The sequence below is a fragment of the Bubalus bubalis genome, chromosome 5 (genome assembly GCF_019923935.1).
Source record: "Bubalus bubalis isolate 160015118507 breed Murrah chromosome 5, NDDB_SH_1, whole genome shotgun sequence".
Lineage (NCBI taxonomy): Eukaryota > Metazoa > Chordata > Mammalia > Artiodactyla > Bovidae > Bubalus > Bubalus bubalis.
The window spans coordinates 70,454,760-70,472,372 of record NC_059161.1 but is presented as its reverse complement, the minus strand read 5'-3'; the positions used below and the strand labels follow the sequence as shown (position 1 = coordinate 70,472,372).

At 35.3% G+C, this 17,613-nt stretch overlaps 1 long non-coding RNA gene across 1 annotated transcript in view; it reads right to left on the bottom strand.

Annotated features, from left to right (window-relative positions):
- Window positions 1-237: 237 nt before the first annotated feature.
- Window positions 238-17,613, bottom strand: part of LOC123333733 — a 268,037-nt gene continuing 250,661 nt past the window's right edge. The window contains exons 3-4 of the long non-coding RNA XR_006551222.2: window positions 11,107-11,191; window positions 238-467 (exon numbers count right to left, since the gene is read on the bottom strand). This is a non-coding gene — a long non-coding RNA (uncharacterized LOC123333733). The remainder of the gene's footprint in view (window positions 468-11,106; window positions 11,192-17,613) is intronic.

Here is a 17,613-nt window from a genome sequence, read left to right as displayed (position 1 = left end):
CACAACTATATAAAATTATTTCTGTATAACCAGCAGGAGTGGACAAACTACAAAACTGGCAATTTAGAGTGCTGTGTGCTTAGTCAGTCAGTCATGTCCAACTCTGTGACCCCATGGACTGTAGCCTGCCAGGCTGCTCTGCACTAGCTTTGTTCGTAGTGATGCTTCCTAAGGCCCACTTAACTTCACATTCCAGGATGTCTGGCTCTAGGTCAGTGATCACACCATCGTGATTATCTTGGTTGTGAAGATCTTTTTTGCATAGTTCTTCTGTGTATTCTTGCCACCTCTTCTTAATATCTTCTGCTTCTGTGAGGTCCATACCATTTCTGTCCTTTATCGAGCCCATCTTTGCATGCATGGTATCTAGAATTGAAATGCCGTTGGACTTCCCTGGTGCCTCAGACGGTAAAGGTCTGCCTGCAATGCGGGAAACCTGGGTTCGATTCCTGGATTGGGAAGATCCCCTGGAGAAGGAAATGGCAATCCATTTAGGCACTATTACCTGGAAAATCTCATGGACGGAGGAGCCTGATAGGCTACAGTCCATGGGGTCACAAAGAGTCAGACACGACTGAGTGACTTCACTTTCACTTTTCATGAAACAAGTTAACTACTCTGTGGTCTTTGAACAATATGTATGAAAATGACCTGTGAAAAATTCCAACCCTATGTTGACTCTGTAAAGAGACAGGAGAACTCTATCTCTCCCCTTCCCTATCACCCTCCTCCTTAAGTCCTCACTAGTACCTTCTTACCTCCAGAACTTTAGACAGTACGTTTCTGTTGTACAAGCCACCAGTATATGGGCAGACTAACACACAGCTAAAACTAATCAAAATATATTAATTGTAGACCTAGCAGAGCTCAGAATAGGGAAATTAACCAGGGATAAAGAGTTGCATTATATAAAGATAAAAGGACCAATTCTCTAAGAAGATAAAATAACCCTTAACATTATCTACATAAGAATAACACATCAAAATTCAGAAAACTAAAACTGAGAGAACTGCAAGGTTATTTCTAGGTACTGGAGCTTTCTGAGCTGTATTTTCTAAATCCCACACAAATCATTTGTTAATGAGTGATGAACAATGTGAACTCTAAAGTTGGAAGATATTTTCTCTCTAGAAATGGTGATTTTTTTTTCTTAAAGACAATATGTTTTCAATACAAAACCATGAATATATACAAATTTAGGAAGCAAAAAAAAAGAAAAATTATAACAAACTACATCCCAAACTACTTACTTTGTACCACTGAAAGTGCATCAGATCATTACCCTAATAGGTTATTCTGATATCTGTTCATGTCATTGCTAGAAAATAATTCATTGATAGTCTCAGGGGATGGACTTTCAAGACACAATTATATATAAAAATGAGAAGAATAACAATAATGTATTATTACTTTAGAAATATATAATATTAGGATTCAAAGTTGGAGAATGTTAATTATAAGAGATACAGAACATTTTAAATTTAAACTTTCATTCTTTATATATCATTATACTTGAAATTTAAATTATGTTCATACAGTTTTTAAAATTCCATTTTAGAGAAAAAACTTCTTCCCCTGATTTTCTTCACTCTCCTCTCAATTCCGCCTCCCCCCCCGAAATAAAAAGCTAAAATGAAAAACAAAAATAAAAACATGAAGTTTCTTGCCTGCTTTTTTGGAGTCTTCTATTTTTATCAAGAAATAATTTCAACATTTCACAGTGCAATAAATCCATTTAGCCTCCCTGACTCCAGGTTTTTGTGTCTTTGCTCATTATTTCCATCATTAAAATAAAGGCCTTGAGCTCTCAGTGGCTCCTGAGCAAAGTGTCTTAGAAGGTGAGGAAGTTGGGGTGGACAGTAGAGAGGCAGACTCAGAGGGGAGGAAGCTCGGCACAAGGATAATGGCAAGCTGCATGCAACGTTTTAATTATTTAAAATAAAAAACAAATTTAGAAGTCATTTTCCAGGACAAGAAGATAAAGCACTGTCTGTTGTTTAGTCTGAGCTATGAATACCTCTTCACTGCACATATTAGAAAAGGGGATACATTGTTCTCCTTTTCTCATCTCACAGGAATATGATGACAACTTTTTGACAGAAAATCATTCTGCAAAAGATATTGCTGGTCTTCCATGCCCACATGTTTTCTTAACCCTTGTAAATTATTGTAAACATTTTTGTGTGAAGATGAAAGGGTTAGAAAATATGTCTTTGGCAAACTTGTAAAATACTGTATTTTATTCCAGGTAAATCAAATAATTCAAACCTTTCTTCTTTTTCCTTCTGCTTCTATTCAATTGACCTCTCCCTTTTTTCTCTTCATGAATTAGTTTTAATACATCAGTGGCCTTGTCAAATTCCAATTTCATGTATGTTTTCACAAACAGCTTGAAAATTACATCCCATTTCCAGAATCCTGTCATCTGTTAGGTCTCCAATGTTCTCAAGGTAGAATATGTCCTTAAATGTATTTTTGAATTCTCTAATTTTTTAAATTGATAAAGCACATGAGTACTCAGGATGTACCTCAGCTACAGCTTGGCCTGCTGAATTATAATCACACAAACAATATTCCCAAGGGGTACTTGCTGTTCTTGCTTGTTTCCTGATGGTGACTGGCACTTGATCTCAATTCAGGGTTCATTTTCCCTTACTGCTGATCTCAAAAAGACTTATGTCTCTGAGTTTAACAATCCTAGAGAATTATTTCTTTCTCTTTACTTTTCACATGTCAGGAGATATCTGATCTTACATTTAATGCTTACCCCTGAAGGAGATCCTATGTTAAACTAGAATTCTTAGCATTGATTTTGAAGAAAATTAAGTTAATTTAAAAGTACAATATTATTAATTGTTTTCATCAGAATATAATTTTATGCATATCTTTTATTTATGTCTTTACTCAAATGATATACCTTGAATTATAGAAGAACAAAAGAAAAAAAATTATCTGTGTTTTCACATTGTCCAATTAGTATTCTATTAATTATACCTTATTTCCTTTTGCTTCTTAAGAAACTACATTTCAGCCACGATCCACTTTTCACTCTATTTTTAATTGACAGTGTGATTTTCTTTCAATTAAACTGCAGTCACAAAGCACCTGAGGTAGAAGTCTAAATAATCTGTGTTAACCTGATTATAGATGGTTATAATAATTTGGTAGTGACTTTCATTATTTCAGATTATGAAAAATTTGAGCAGAGGACCTTGGTGGTATGCTGGAAAATGGAGATATGTACTTTCTATAATCTACTTCCACAGACTCTCTTTCTTTTGCCTTCTCTCACAAGGAATGGAGCACTGATAATGCAAGTATGTATAACAAGGAAAGAGAATTAAAAGCATATTTACTCAAAAGATCACTAGATAAAAAGACAAGTGAGTTAAGTTTACGGAGACCAAAATCATAAAAATACCAGTACTCAGTAAACATGAAACAACATTTTCAGCCACACTACTATGAAAACATATGAGTTCATAATGAGTAAGATTTTCAAAACTAAAAATAATAACTAGAGTAAGGATGCAGCAAAATTACTATCTGCATTCATGGCTTGTGGAATGATATAGACAAAACCTCTTCTGAAAAAAGGTTTAAAATATAGATCAAAAGGTTTAGAAATAGTTACAATTTTTGCTTGGTATTTAATTTTGTAAAAGTTTATCTTAGAAATTAAGTAATGTATATGTGCATATTCTTGAATAAGACTTTATTTCATGCATATATATAGACACACATGCAAAATACAACACGTATATACAGATACCTCTGGAGGAAAAAAATAGATGGCATACTAAACGTTGAATCAATTAAAATGTATCCATAAAACAGGACAGTATGGACTGTTTAAGATGGGTTTTCTGACATCCTTTACAGAAAAAACTATTATGGTTGAATTTAATTACCATCCGTCTTCAGGCTATAAACCTCAACATATGATCTCAGTTAAAAGTTGTTGGTGTTTGCATATTTAAAAAGAGGGAAATGATAGAAGATACATATAAATTATAACAGTTGTTGCCTCTAAATGATAAGCTCTTGATGTTTTTAAAACAAATCTTCTTCATAAATTCATAGGTTATCAAGTATTTTAAGAACCTCTCATTAAAATTTATAGACTGTCAATAAAATACAGGCATATAGATACAGGGCCTTGCTTTCTGAACATCTTGAACTTTCCTTTTTCAATTAATGACAACTTGCCACCAAATCAAAATTTGATTAGCTTTTTAACTTTTATTTAGGATTTTATAAGGGCTTTTAGAATATGTATTTTAAAATAGTATATACCAACAGGGAAATATTATATTACTATAATAAGAGAGTTGGCCTGATGAATAGATAGATGTGGGTTAAAACCCTCTGATGACCTCCACAAACTGACATTTTCAGACTCAGTTGCTTCATATTTAAAATTAAGACAAAGGCATACACATCAACTTTTATACAATTTATAAGCTCTAAAAAAATAGCTGGTTAAAAAATGTATGTGTGTCTGTATCTAGGCATAGGTATGTATGTGTGTATGTATGTGTATATATATACATACATATACATATATTTGAGCTGGTATTCTGTTTCATATATATATACATACACACACATACATATATATACGTGTATGTATATATGTTGGAGAAGGCAATGGCACCCCACTCCAGTACTCTTGCCTGGAAAATCCCATGGACGGAGGAACCTGGTAGGCGGTAGTCCATGGGGTCGCAGAGTCCGACACAACTGAGGGACTTCACTTTCACTTTTATGCATTGGAGAAGAAATGGCAACCCACTCCAGTGTTCTTGTCTGGAGAATCCCAGGGACGGGGAAGCCTGGTGGGCTGCTGTCTATGGGGTCGCACAAAATCGGACATGACTGAAGTGACTTAGCAGCAGCATGTATGTATGTGGTAGTAGTCGCTAAGTCCTGTCCGACTCTTGGTGACCCCATGGACTGTAACCTGCCAGGCTCCTCTTACTGGAGTGGGTTGCCATTTCCTTCTCCATTATATATATATATATATATATATATATATATATATATATATATATATATATATGAGCTGGTATTTTTCTTTCTGTTATTATTTTAGAAAACTTTAATTTTTAATTTTCAAACTGTTGTGCTCTTATTCTATATACTTGGTACTGAACTAGAAAGTGAACCTGAAAATAAATACATACTGCTGCTGCTGCTAAGTGGCTTCAGTCGTGTCCGACTCTGTGCGACCCCATAGACGGCAGCCCACCAGGCCCCGCCATCCCTGGGATTCTCCAGGCAAGAACACTGGAGTGGGTTGCCATTTCCTTCTCCAATGCATGAAAGTGAAAAGTGAAAGTGAAGTCAGTCAGTCGTGTCCGACTCTTCGCGACTGCATGGAAATATTATATATACTAAATATAAAGTAGCCACTCTAATATTCTTGATATCCAGAACAATTTTAATACAGTTAAGCTGTTAAAGGGTTATTGAAACTATTTACAAAATGATAGCCCAGGGTTTCAGAGACAAAGCTATATTTAAGTTACAAACAGGATGGTATGTTTTATAACTTCCTCTCCAGTATTCACAAAATTATTATTGATTGAATTTCATGCTTGCAGAGATTCTCCACATGCTTTCTTTTATATTATTAAGTGTACTGCTTGAGGGATCTTAGTTCCCTGACCAGGGATCAAACATGTGACCCCTGCAGTGGAAGCACCACGTCCAAACCACTCTACCACCAGGGAAGTCCCTCCGTGTGCTATGTTTGAGAATGAACATGTGACATATATTTATATTTTACTGATGATACAATTGATTACAAGAGTCTTCTAAAAATACTGCCACTCTTACAAAATGAAGTTAAATGCTAGTAAATATTTCTATTAAAGCTGTCTTTAAAATACAGTACAATATAAAAACTATTTAACAAGACATATGCTTCTTCCCTTTATATGTATGGATGAACTTTTAGTTACTATTAAAATTTTTGTCTTAGGGTGTTATTCTTTAAGAAGAAGAAAAAGTACCTGTGTAAGATCTTACCTAGTAAGTACAATATTACTAGAAGAAAAGTGTTTCTGATACTGGTTTCACAATTTATAATAAATGCTAGAAAATTAGGATTTTATATTAAAGATGGTATAGCAAGTTTCTTTACTACTTTTCTTCTCTAAAATAACAAAACAAACAACAAGGAAAGGGGGAAAGAAACAGAGAATGAGACCCAAACCTTCATCTTTGGTGATGTGAGGAAACATGGTGATGAGTAGTATGAAGATTAAATAAAGGCAGGAAGACCCCGAGAATATTCTGAGTAAAATCAGCAGAAATGAGGACTCTGCAGCCAACACTACCCAAGCTGGTGTCCACAAAAGGAAAGAAAATAAATATGGCCTTTCTAATATGATGGCCAAGATCAGGGGTTCAAGAATCAAAGAGAGAAATAAGAAGATTTTTTTAAAAGTGAGAAAGTGGGGGAAGAAAAAGTAAGTGCTTGGGAAGAAACTAAAATATATTAAATGACTGTGTGGTAATAATGTTTGAATATGAATTTATATGCTTATAATAAACTATTGACAGATTACCATGGCACTGATGGAGGATGTATTATTTTAAAGCATTACATAAGATTCAGCTGAAGAATCATAAATGCCCCTTCCATTGTAAAGTAATTTTAAGCAGATTGATTTGACAAGCCCTAATTATACCCTTTGTGCTAAAGCAGATCCTAATCATCTTTCTGAATCATTTCAGACTGATTTGAAATATAAGAAAGCTGCTAACATCCTTTAGCTAATTCTTACATCTGTTTCCAAATCAGAACTTGTATGATATTTATTTAAGTAAATTTGGAAATTTAGAGAGAATAATTTAAATCAGAATTCATTTTTTAATATTGTCTAATGTGACAAGGTGATAACTAATTAAAAATAACAAGGAGCAATTTCTCCATCTCTTCTTTTTTTTTTGATGTTCTTTCTCAAGACTTTAGCAAGCACAGTAGAAAAGGTTTTATATATATATATATATATATATATATAAATATATATACATACATACATACATATATACACACACACACACACATATGAATACAGGCATTATGTATATTTTAGATAACTTATGAAGTTTTGCCTAACTAAAAAATTCACGACATTTTGATTCTACTTGTTCAATTTAGTATGAATAGAATGCTAGATTTCTAATTTAAAAAAAGATATGAAACAAGCAACAAAAGTTTACCATATAGCACAAGGAATTATAGTCAATATCTTATAATAATCTATAATGGAAAATAATTTAAAAATAATATATGTGTATATGTATAACTGATTCACACATACAAAAAAGAATTCTAAATTTTTAAATTTAGTAACATTTATCTTTTCACCAGTTTTTCTAAATATCCTGTGGACATTTAATAACAATATATGAGACACAAAATTTTAAATATATCTGTGTACAAGCCATCTTGGAGGAGGTCGCCATTAACCCCACCATAGAGTCACCAGAACTTACACAGGACAGGGAAAACAGACTCTTGGAAGGCACAAACAAAACCTTTTACACACCAGGACCCAGGAAAAAGGAGTAGTGACCCCAAAGAGACTGACCCAGACTTGCCCATGAGTGTCCAGAAGTCTCTGGTGGAGGCGGGGGTCGGCAGTGGCCTGCTGCAGACTCCTGGGCACTGAGTCCAGCAGTGCATGCACAAAGTGGGTAACCATTATCTTCATTACTTCTACCATAGTTTGGCCCCAGGTCAAACAACAGGGAGGGGACACAATCTTGCCCATCAACAGAAAATTGGATTAAAGATTTACTGACCATAGACCCCTATCAAAGAACAAGACCCAGTTTCCTCCTCAGTCAGTCTCTCCATCAGGAAGCTTCCATAAGCCTCTTATACTCATACACTTATGAGCCTCTGGGCTAGTGCACTGGGACGACCCAGAGGGATGGTATGGGGAGGGAGGAGGGAGGAGGAGGGTTCAGGATGGGGAGCACGGGGATACCTGTGGTGGATTCATTTTGATATTTGGCAAAACTAATACAATTATGAAAAGTTTAAAAATAAAATAAAATTAAAAAAAAATCAAAATTATCATTTTAAACTATTCAAAGAGAAATACTCAGAGATAAATATAGTGAGGATATGGAACACTTTAAGAATGATACTTTAAGTTATGCAAAATGGCTGCTTAAATTACACAGTATCTGAGTATCTCTGTCCCCAGGCAGCTATGTTACTCTATATTTCTCTATGCACTGAATTTTTGTAAGTTTTTATCTTGATCTTTTTCTACTTTTTCACCTCTCTTTTGAATTTTTTTAAATTTTATTTTATTTTTAAACTTTACAAAACTATTAGTTTTGCCAAATATCAAAATGAATCCGCCACAGGTATACATGTGTTCCCCATCCTGAACCCTCCTCCCTCCTCCCTCCCCATACCATCCCTCTGGGTTGTCCCAGTGCGCTAGCCCCAAGCATCCATTACCGTGCATTGAACCTGGACTGGCAACTCGTTTCATACATGATATTTTACATGTTTCAATGCCATTCTCCCACATCTTCCCACCCTCTCCCTCTCTCACAGAGTCCATAAGACTGTTCTATACATCAGTGTCTCTTTTGCTGTCTCGTACACAGGGTTATTGTTACCATCTTTCTAAATTCCATATATATGCGTTAGTATACTGTATTGGTGTTTTTCTTTCTGGCTTACTTCACTCTGTATAACAGGCTCCAGTTTCATCCACCTCATTAGAACTGATTCAGATGTATTCTTTTTAATGGCTGAGCAATACTCCATTGTGTATATGTACCACTGCTTTCTTATCCATTCATCTGCTGATGGACATCTAGGTTGCTTCCATGCCCTGGCTATTATAAACAGTGCTGCGATGAACATTGGGGTACACGTGTCTCTTTCCCTTCTGGTTTCCTCAGTGTGTATGGCCAGCAGTGGGATTGCTGGATCATAAGGCAGTTCTATTTCCAGTTTTTTAAGGAATCTCCACACTGTTCTCCATAGTGGCTGTACTAGTTTGCATTCCCACCAACAGTGTAAGAGGGTTCCCTTTTCTCCACACCCTCTCCAGCATTTATTACTTGTAGACTCTCTGAGTGACCCTCACAGTAGAGAAACTTTTCATCTTTAATGTAGATGTTTTATCAGTGGTGCAGTATAGAAGGAGAAGTTTTGAAACTACTGTAAAAATAAGACCAATAACTGGAAGCAGGAGGCTTAACTCCAAACTCTGACTCCAGGGAACTCCTGACTCCAAGGAACATTAATTGACAGGAGCTCACCAAACGCCTCCATACCTACACTGAAATCAAGCACCACACAAGAGCCAACAAGTTCCAGGGCAAGACATACCAAGCAAATTCTCCAGCAACAAAGGAACACAGCCTTGAGCTTCAAGATACAGGCTGCCCAAAGTCACCCCAAAACCACAGACATCTCATAACTCATTACTGGACATTTCATTGCACTCCAGAGAGAAGAAATACAGCTCCACCCACCAGAACACCGACACAAGCTTCCCTAACCAGGAAACCTTGACAAGCCACCTGTATAAACCCACACACAGCGAGGAAACACCACAATAAAGAGAATTCCACAAACTGCCAGAATACAGAAAGGACACCCCAAACTCAGCAATTTAAACAAGATGAAGAGACAGAGGAATACCCAGCAGATAAAGGAACAGGAGAAATGCCCACCAAACCAAACAAAAGAGGAAGAGATAGGGAATCTACCTGATAAAGAATTCCAAATAATGATAATGAAATTGATCCAAAATCTTGAAGTTAAAATGGAATCACAGATAAATAGCCTGGAGGCAAGGATTGAGAAGATGCAAGAAAGGTTTAACAAGGACTTAGAAGAAATAAAAAAGAGTCAATATATAATGAATAATGCAATAAGTGAAATTAAAAACACTCTGGAGGCAACAAATAGTAGAATAACAGAGGCAGAAGATAGGATTAGTGAATTAGAAGATAGAATGGTAGAAATAAATGAATCAGATAGCATAAAAGAAAAACGAATTAAAAGAAATGAGGACAATCTCAGAGACCTCCAGGACAATATTAAACACTACAACATTCGAATCATAGGGGTCCCAGAAGAAGAAGACAAAAAGAAAGACTGTGAGAAAATACTTGAGGAGATAATAGTTGAAAACTTCCCTAAAATTGGGAAGGAAATAATCACCCAAGTCCAAGAAACCCAGAGAGTCCCAAACAGGATAAACCCAAGGTGAAACACCCCAAGACACATATTAATCAAATTAACAAAGATCAAACACAAAGAACAAATATTAAAAGCAGCAAGGGAAAAACAACAAATAACACACAAGGGAATTTCCATAAGGATAACAGCTGATCTTTCAATAGAAACTCTTCAAGCCAGGAGGGAATGGCAAGACATACTTAATGTGATGAAAGAAAATAACCTACAGCCCAGATTATTGTACCCAGCAAGGATCTCATTCAAGTATGAAGGAGAAATCAAAAGCTTTTCAGACAAGCAAAAGCTGAGAGAATTCTGCACCACCAAACCAGCTCTCCAACAAATACTAATGGATATTCTCTAGACAGGAAACACAAAACGGTGTATAAATTCGAACCCAAAACAATAAAGTAAATGGCAACGGGATCATACTTATCAATAATTACCTTAAACGTAAATGGGTTGAATGCCCCAACCAAAAGACAAAGACTGGCTGAATGGATACAAAAACAAGACCCCTACATATGTTGTCTACAAGAGACCCACCTCAAAACAGGGGGCACATACAGACTGAAAGTGAAGGGCTGGAAAAAGATTTTCCATGCAAATAGGGACCAAAAGAAAGCAGGAGTAGCAGTACTCATATCAGATAAAATAGACTTTAAAACAAAGGTTGTGAAAAGAGACAAAGAAGGTCACTACATAATAATCAAAGGATCAATCAAAGAAGAAGATATAACAATTATAAATATATATCTTTTGAATTTTTATACATATCTACTTTTTGGAATTATATTGTCTCATCTCTTTTCTCTTGCTAACAGCTAAAAGATCTGTGGATTCATCCTCTAAAGTGAAAAATAACTCCTTACCTTAACTGTGTCTAAGCTTACATCTTTAATATTTTTGTCCTTGAATCAGGAGAGAGGGTAGTCAAAGGCCTTGTTCTCTGTTAACCTGTACAAGTTGAATACAAAAACATATACTATTAAAGCGTATAAGGATGACGGGGAAAACGTCCAATTAGAATTCATTATATACTTGCATTAAATGATGTTAGAAAATATTTGATTATATAGCCAAAAAAAAAAAAAAGATTTTAATGCTACTTTAAACATACAGGTGTGTGTGTGCACAGATGTGTGCATGCTATAAAGTAAGTAATTACAAAATTGCATGGGTTTCTTGAAGAGGTAGATAATTCTGTCACATGTTTTTCTAGTTATAAATATATAATAATTTATTATGTATTATAAATTACCTTCTTTTTAGCTTTGGAAGTTAGGTAAGGATCTCAGATCTTGCTCTATTCCTGAAATTACATTATCCTATAAAATATTTGGAAGAATTTCAATCAACAGGGCATAAATGTGAATGAGGCTGAGACTCAGTATGAGTAATAATACACTAGAAATGAAAGATGCACAACTTTCTGGAATTCTACAAGCATATGTTTAAAGATAGGGAGTTGGACTATTCAATTGTTACCAAACTATCACTATACTAACAGCTTATATAAATTCTATAGAAACAGCTAAGTCTTATGGAATACATAGCATGCATCAGGCATAGTACTAAATATTCAAGTTTTATGATATCTTAAACTTCAGCTCTCTAAAGATATATATACTCCTATTATCCAATACTATAGTCAAAGAGAACTAATCACAGACAGGCAAAGCTGTGGCAAAGCTGAGATTCAAACCTCTGACATTAGGCCTCCTGGTCCCCATTCGTAAACATCACACACTATTCCTTTCATTCTCCTTCTCTACTTTCTGAAATGAAATCCCTTTTATTAGCTAAAACCTTCTCAAAATACAAACACATTTCCAGTTTCCAGGCCCATGTGTAAGGAGCTTGGAAGTTGCTGATCCATCGTAACAAGTTAAAAAATGCACAGGCTGAAGAACCAACAGTGCTTGGGTCCATAAGGGAGGGGAGAGCACAGAGTAAGACTCTGCCCCCAGGACTGGAGAGAAGAAAGGAGCAAACAGGGAGTACCAAACTAATTATAACCAAACTGAAAGATGCACAAAGGTATTCAACAGCAGAATGGATGAAACAGAAGCAGAAATCAGCAAGCAGGGAGACAAAGCAATTAAAAGCATTCAGACAAAGTAGCAAAATTAAACAAAAAATAATTAAAAGATGTGAGAATCTTTTAAGGGAATTCTGGGACAATATCAAATGGAATAACACTTGCATTACAGAGGCTCCCAGAAGGAGAAAAGAGAGAAAAAGAGCCACAGAATTATTTGAAGAAGAAATAGCTAAAAACCTACATAATCTGGGGAAGGAAACAATCAGGTATAGGAAGTCCAGAGAATTCCAAATAAGATGAAGCCAAAGAAATATAAAGCAAGACACAATATAATTAAAATGATGAAGATTAAAGATAACACTTTCTTTTTTTTTTTTTAATAGTAGTCAAAACTGCATGGTATTGTCACAAAAACAGCCACAGAGGTACAGTTCAGTGGAACAGAACAGAGCTTAGATACAAACACACACTTATACAGACAGTATGACAAAGGAGGCAAGAATATAAATGGGAAAATGTCTCTTCAATAAATGGTGTTATACAATTTGGATAATCACATGCAAAAGAATGAAACTAGACCCTTTTCTTACACCATATATAAAAGCAAACTCAAAATGAAGGAGGGACTTAAATGCAACACCAGAAATCCTAAAAACTCCTCAAAGAAAACATGGGCCCTATGCTCTTTAACATTGGTCTGAGCAATATATATACATATAGATAGATAGATAGATAGATAGATATTTTATCTATCTCTTCAGGTAAGAGCAGCAAAAGCAAAAATAATCAAATAGGACCATATAAAACAAAAGTTAACCTACTGGATGGGAAAAGAATATGAAAATGATACATCTGTAAGGGTTTGATGTAGGAAATACACACAAAAAACCTTAAAGAACTCCATATCAAAACAATCACACAATCTCATTAAAAATGGACAGAAGATCTGAATAGACATTTTTCTACACAAGACATACAGATGGCCAATGGACACATGAAAAGATGCTCAAAACCATGAGTTATCAGAAAGATGCAAATGAGATGCCCCCTTACACCTGTCAGCCTGGCTATAATCAAAAAGATAAGAAACAGTAAGTATTGGTGAGAACGTGGAGAAAGATAACACTTTTACACTGTTGATAGAAACGTACATAGGTGTAGCCACTCTGGAAAACAGTATGGAGGTTCCTTATGAAATTAAAATAGAGTTTCTATAAAATCTAGTGATCCACTTTTGATTGTTTATCTGAAGAAAATGAAAACAATTTTTAAAAATATATGTGTACAGCTATATTATTGCAGCAGTGTTTACAATAGCCAAGATATGGAACCAGTAAGTGTCTGCTGAGAAGATGAATGGATAAAAAAATGGACATATACACACATATATACATATATATGTATGTGCATATATATACATATATACACACATATATATACACATACATACATGTGTGTGTGTGTGTGTGTGTGTGTATTTTCCCAGGTGGTAATAGGGATAAAGAATCTGCCTGTCAATGCAGGAGACAAAGGAGACGCAAGAGATATGGGTTCGATCCCTGAATTGGGAAAATCTGGAGGCAACCCACTCCAGTATTCTTCCCTGTAAAATCTGATTGACAGAGGAGCCTAGTGGGCTACAGTTCATGGAACCACAAAGAGTCAAACATGAATGAGCACATGCACATATTCTCACACACACACACACACACACATAAATTTATCATCAATGGACTATTACTCAGCCATGAGAAGAATGAAATCTTGTGATTTATGTTGACATGGATGAATCTAGAGGGTTTTATGCTAAGTGAAATCAGTCAGAGGGAGACAAATAATGTATGATTTCACTTGTATGTTATCTAAAAAAAATCAAATGAATAAGCAAAACAAAAACAAATTCTTAGATAAGGAGAGCAAGTTGATAGTTGTCAGAGGGGAGTGAGGTTGGGGGTTAAGGTGTGTGTAGGGAATAAGAGATCCACACTTCCAGCTATGAGGTAAAGAAGTCTTGAGGACAAAATGCACAGTGGCAATAAAAATGTACTATCTCTGTATGGTACATTTTTGCATGCTAAGTCATTTCAGTCATGTCTGATCCTTTTGTGACCCCTTGGACTATAGCCTGCCAGGCTCCTCTGTCTATGGGGATTCTCCAGGTAAGAATACTGGAGAGGGTTACCATGCCCTGGTCCAGGGGATCTTTTGACCAGGAATGACAGACAGTAACCAGACCTGTTGTGGTGATCATGTTGTAATGCATAAGCATATTGTGTCACTATGCTATATGCCATCCAACCAGTCCATCCTAAAGGAGATCAGTCCTGGGTGTTCATTGGAAGGACTGATGCTGAAGCTGAAACTCCAATACTTTGGCCACCTGATGCAAAGAGTTGACTCATTGGGCAAAACCAATACAATATTGTAAAGTAATTACCCTCCAATTAAAATAAATAAATTTATATTAAAAAAAAAAAAAGACCCTGATGCTGGGAGGGATTGGGGGCAGGAGGAGAAGGGGACGACAGAGGATGAGATGGCTGGATGGCATCACTGACTCAATGGACATGAGTTTGAGTCAACTCTGGGAGTTGGTGATGGACAGGGAGGCCTGGCGTGCTGTGATTCATGGGGTTGCAAAGAGTCGGACACAACTGAGCAACTGAACTGAACTGACTGAACTGATGCTATATGCCTGAACCTAATAGAATACTGTATGTCTAATTAAAATTAAAAAGAAAAACAAAATTAGCATTAATGGAAAAAGTTAATTAAAAATGATGTTAGCTCTTGAGACTCTCAAAGAAAAATTGCACAAGATAAAGTTAGAAAGGCAAAGAATATTCAAGATAATCACAATAGAAGTCAAGACTATTGCAATAGGGAAAACAAATTTAATTCAATTCTGTTGAATAAAGGGCCTGGAGTTACTTTAAGAACTGGGCTGATGTAGTGAAAAAGTTCTGGTGATATTAGGCAGGCTCAGCAGTGGGATTAGACCATCTGAGCTTGCTGAGTAGCACTTATTGAAGTTAGACTCACCCTTCTACAGTCCAGAAGCCAGGGGCACTGTCTTGATGATTACATTTCAAAGGGATCAATAAGAGGTCCCCGAGGAAGACATTTCTGGGTTGACAAACTTCAAAAGGGTGAAGAAGATTTACATCATAAAAGGGAAGAGAGCATTTACAGTCTTATTTTCTAAAGTAAAGCCTCCAAGAAAAGGGAGGTCAAAGGGCCGAAAGTCAGGAAAATCTTCTAAGCTTTCATCAAGCCAAGGGGAATGGTAGGCTATCTTTGTCAGGAAATTAACATCATATCATAACAAAACAAATTATAGCACAACATTGGGCTGGCCAACAAGTTCATTCAGGTTTTTCCATAACATCTTATAGAAAATCTGAGCAAAGTTTTTGGCAAACCCAATGTAATGCTATTATATTAATAAGATATGACTAAGTGCAATAAAATAAGAGGAAACATGAACTAAATAGTAAATTAAAAAAAAAAACCCACAGATTATAAGTTAATTTTGTGCATCTGAAATCCACAAAAATAAGTATAAAAATTTTTAATATATTTTAATATATTTACATAAATTATCTGAATTGGATATAAAATTATTGGATTAATATATATTAATTATAATCTGTGAGCATATATTAGACATATTTTTATGATGTTAAACCAGGCCTTTGGTATAATTGCTTGGTTATATATTAGATATTTGAAGAAAAATATGTTATGTATCTAAGAATGATAGTGAAAAATTCACTTTATATTTAATTTCATTAATAGTAGAAAGAATTATTTACCTGTAGTCCAAGTGGAAGTGTCTTTCTTTAGATATTTAATGGGTTATAAATACTCAAAGGTAACTCCTTACTGATTTTAGCAAGATTTCCCTACATAAAGTAGAAAGAAGTATTCTTGAATCTAGATAATTGCATTAAATTTTCCTGTTAGCCCACATCGATAATATTCTTCATAACACAAATATTGAAGCTACAAATCTGTGTTTTATTTAGCAGTAACATTTCATCTTTGTATCAGAAAAACACTTTCTCTCCCTTCGGCCCTTGTTATTATCCTTTTAGAGGTTAAACATCATGTGGGTGTCATGAAACCCACCAACTAATAGACTTGACATGAAAGCCTACAATTTGCTCCAATTATCACCCTTTATAACACAGTTTCTAGAAAGAAACTGTGACTGTAAGCCATTATCTTAAGTTCAGAGAAACATAGACGAAGTAAAAAATGTCAATCAAGAAAAGAAAATGCAATGCTTTTGTTTGATAAAAGATAAGGAACTACAGTGAGACAAATCAGAGCCTGGTAACCAGACCATATGATTTAAGTGGTTGCAAACCTGTTTTTTTCAAATGAGCCACATTCTTTGTGTCTTTTCCAGACTCTCATCCATTTCAGATTGGTAAATTCTCTTGGGAAGATGAGCGTTACAACAAAATTGATCAACACATTAAATGGAAATAATTCTGCAGATGTAACCTTTTCCACAAAAGCTTAAGATGCATACTTGATAAAAGGTCATTGAAGACAGCATTCTATTTTCCATGCTAAAAGAGGTGTTTTAAGAGAAGAAAGAAATCACTCTTCCCTGCCAAAGTCATATTTTTGGTGAGTGTTAATTTCTTAGCTTGATTGATACAGCTTAAGTATCTCTGGAACCCTGGATTCCAGGCAGACGTTTCTTTCTTTCTTTTTATTTTGTAGTGGGGTATACCCAGTTAAAGAGGTTGTATAGTTTCATGTGAACAGCAAGCAGAATTCAGCCACGTATGTACATGTATCCATTCTCCCCCAAACTCCCCTCCCACCCAGGCTTCCTCATAATATCTAGCAAAGTTTCATGTGCTATACAGTAGGTCTTTGTTGGTTATCCATTTTAAATATAGCAGTGTGCACAAATCCATCCCTAATTCCTTATCTATCCCTTCTCCCCATCCTTCCCATCAGCAACCATAAATTCGTTCTCTGTGAGTCTCTGTTTAGTAAGTTCATTTGTATAATTTCTTTTAGATTCCACATATAAGGGACATTATTCAAGGATTCCAATGTTCACTGCACCGCTGTTTACAATGGTCAAGAAATGGAAGCAACATATATACAATGGAATGGTATTCAGCCACTAAAAAGGATGAAATAATGCCATTGGAAGCAACACAGATGGACTTAGAGATTGTTATACTGAATGAAGTCAGACAGAGAAGGAGGAATATTACAGGTAGACTTTTCTTAAAGGGAAATAAACAAGCACCCTTTTTATAGGTATAGTTTTCAATGATCTTATAGGTTTAGAAAAGCAATTCAT